Genomic DNA, 3,220 nt, shown 5'->3' on the forward strand with positions numbered 1-3,220 from the left:
TAAATTAAAAAAATAAAAAGGATATAATAGTCATTGCAAATTTACAATAAAAAGAAAATATAGGGACGATCCGAATGTAAAACAAAATTTAGGGACTTAACATGTAATTTTGCCAAAATCACATGTACCATTTCAATAATTTACTCGCTACTAAAACTAGTCTTTACATTATAAATGAGACTTTGATCAAACTGGGCCTACACTAGTCTGGTTTGGCCCATATGCACCTCCACATCTTAATCTGTAAAATATAAATACGGTTTAATACTAATCGAATTCGGTACAAATCATGTTCACCATTTCATTTACAACATTAAAATCGTGTTTGTCAATTATTCATGCTATACACAATGTTGATTCTAGATCATATAACTAACGAAAACCTCACACCATTTACTAGAATCTTAAGCCAATTAACAAAGAGGATCGACAAGGGAATGATAATTCTTCAAAGACATATGATCAGTAAGAGACTTGGTACTAGCTCTTGCACCTTGAGCCACTAGTAGCATAGCCACCTGACCATGACCCGCATCAACCGCCCGATGTAAAGGCGTGCACCCGTCATTATCCTCCACATCAACCCGCGCACCATGACTCAGTAAAAGTTTCACACTTTCAACCCGACCCTTAAAAGCCGCTCTGTGTAAAGCGGTCCACCCATTCTGATCCTTCCCATTCACCACCGCACCTTCTGCCAAACATTTCTTTAATCCACTAACATCATTTACAGTGGCAGCTTTATGCAAAACATCTCTCAAATACAACATATCGTATAAATCCACGTGATCATTCTCGTACGCAAGAGCGATCGCGGTCTTCCCCTCTTTAGTCACCGCGTACTTCACAAAAATCGATGAGGTTAGTAAGAACTCAACCGCCGCCACATGGCCTTCACTCGAAGCACAGTGAAGCGGGGTCCACCCTTTGTTATCCACAATGTCGGAATCACTCCCTAATGTAACTAAAAACTCAAGGACTTCAATGTACCCATGATTTGCGGCTATATGTAGAGCCGTTTGGCCTCGGGAATTAACTGAGTTTATATCGATATCTAGATAATTCATACATAAAACTTCCATTGTCTCCACCCCATTTACACACGCTGCATCATGTAGAAAACGGTCAACCGAATGGTCAATCACGAAATTGGATTCAACCATGACCCGAACCATGTCCACGTTTCCCGACCGGATGGCTAACGACATCACCGATTCCCGGTCCACATCTCGGTGGTTCACGTCAGCACCGGCGGTTATCAAAGACGAAAAGAATAGTAAGTTCCCGGTTTTAGCAGCTGATCTCAATAAAGAATTGAGCTCATGATTGTTGCAAAATGAAAAGGCTCGTGATAGAATAAACGAAGGGTTAACAATTTTAGAAGTGGGAGACGAGAGGAGGAAATCAATAATGTCATGGCCAACAAAATTGATCGGAATTGTGGCGTCGTTGAAGATATGCCGCCCGGATTTGGAGAATAAGAGAGGGAGGTTTTCCTGATTGGTATTTCCGGCGAGCACGATTGATGAGCGGACGAGAATGGTGTCTGGATTAGGGGCGGTAATTGGCGGCTGATCAGAGGATTGAGATAGGAAAAGAGTGAAAGAAACGGTGGATAGAGGTGGAAGGACGACTAAAGCGTGGTGGAAGGAGAATCGAGTGGGGTTTGTGGTGTCGAGAAACACAGCAACTGGCATGGTGTGCATGAGATTGGTTAACGTAAAGGTAGTAGAACATTTCTGGCCTCTGATGAACACTAGGTTCAACTCCTCCACATCTGGTTTGACCAGTCTGTCCATGGCATTCTGTTGGTCAAATGGAGGTTTTTAGTATATATATATATGGAGTGATTAGGAGACTTTTTCTAACAAAAAAGATGTACTTTTCTAACATACCGGAAGATGAGCGAAGCAAGACTTAGTTAACTTGTTTGACCCTACCAACACGCTAATTATAATGTTTATTAGTGTATAATATTATTATAATTTGGGGACCATTTTGAATGGCATCCAAGTTTAGAGCAACCTTGGAAAGTGGGAATCTTTATATTTGATTTTGACAAATAGATAGGAAAATTGCTACTTGTTTGATTGTTTCTAATGGATCGATGTTAGGAACAAGGCCCAATTAAATGCTAATCATGAAATCACATATTCACAAGAATTATGTGTTTTATAAGTAAAGTTAATAAAAATGGTAGAGTAACATAACACATGTACTGTATTGTACTGGACACGGACACGGACACGGACACGGACACGGACACATATCCAGTATTGACCAACCATTGATCAGGGTTTAAAGTTATCAACAATTCAAACTACTATGGCAAAAATCTGAAGTGCCGAAAGGTTATTATTCTTAAGACCATTGAGAATTAATACTATATATAATTGTTAATTCCAATCACACGACGTCTTGAGCTTCAATTAGAATGCATGCATTAAGCATTTGACAATATTTTCAAATAAAAATGAATAAGTTTCAATTTTTTCAAGTTCGATGGATGAAATCGATTACGAATAACATCACATATATGTGTGTATTCAAACACATTATATACGTGAGCGTAAATTAGCGTCGTTGAACCAAGAATTTAACCTCAATCTAGAAATCTAGAAATCTAAAGATTTTAAGCTTAAATTTTATATAGGAAATCGATCCAAAATTACATCACAAATATGTATGTCTTCAATCACATTATCATGGCTAAATTAAGAAATTGATAATAGTTTTGACTTTGATGACCATCTCAGTTATAAAAACATCACCATTTCATCTAAGTTCAAATCGTATTAATTAAAAGTATTATGAGTTTGGAAGTTTGGAAGGACTAAGAAATTGATAATAGTTTTGACTTTGATGACCATCTCAGTTATAAAAACATCACCATTTCATCTAAGTTCAAATCGTATTAATTAAAAGTATTATGAGTTTGGAAGTTTGGAAGGACTAATGAGGAACGAGGATGATGAAATGTGAACAACGACAGTAACCTTAATTAATCCAATTAAGTTACAAAAGACACTAAGTTAAAAAAAAATGATTTTGAAACTGTGTTATTTTTCTTACAATTAAGACACTAAGTTTTTATAAAAATATGATTTTGACCATAATTTTTTCAATTTGTTTCCATATTGACCATTTGACCGGTCAATCCAGTTATCAACAGACATGACATGGTTATGTGTTAGTTTTGATGACGTGACATTGACATGAC

General features: G+C 37.0%; 1 pseudogene; it reads right to left on the minus strand.

The window, feature by feature from the left end:
• Positions 1 to 234: 234 nt before the first annotated feature.
• Positions 235 to 1,799, minus strand: LOC145136241 (protein VAPYRIN-LIKE pseudogene; annotated as a pseudogene).
• Positions 1,800 to 3,220: the final 1,421 nt, after the last annotated feature.

Source organism: Lactuca virosa, chromosome 9, assembly GCF_052849685.1.
Source record: "Lactuca virosa cultivar CGN04683 chromosome 9, Lactuca_virosa_CGN04683_v6, whole genome shotgun sequence".
Lineage (NCBI taxonomy): Eukaryota > Viridiplantae > Streptophyta > Magnoliopsida > Asterales > Asteraceae > Lactuca > Lactuca virosa.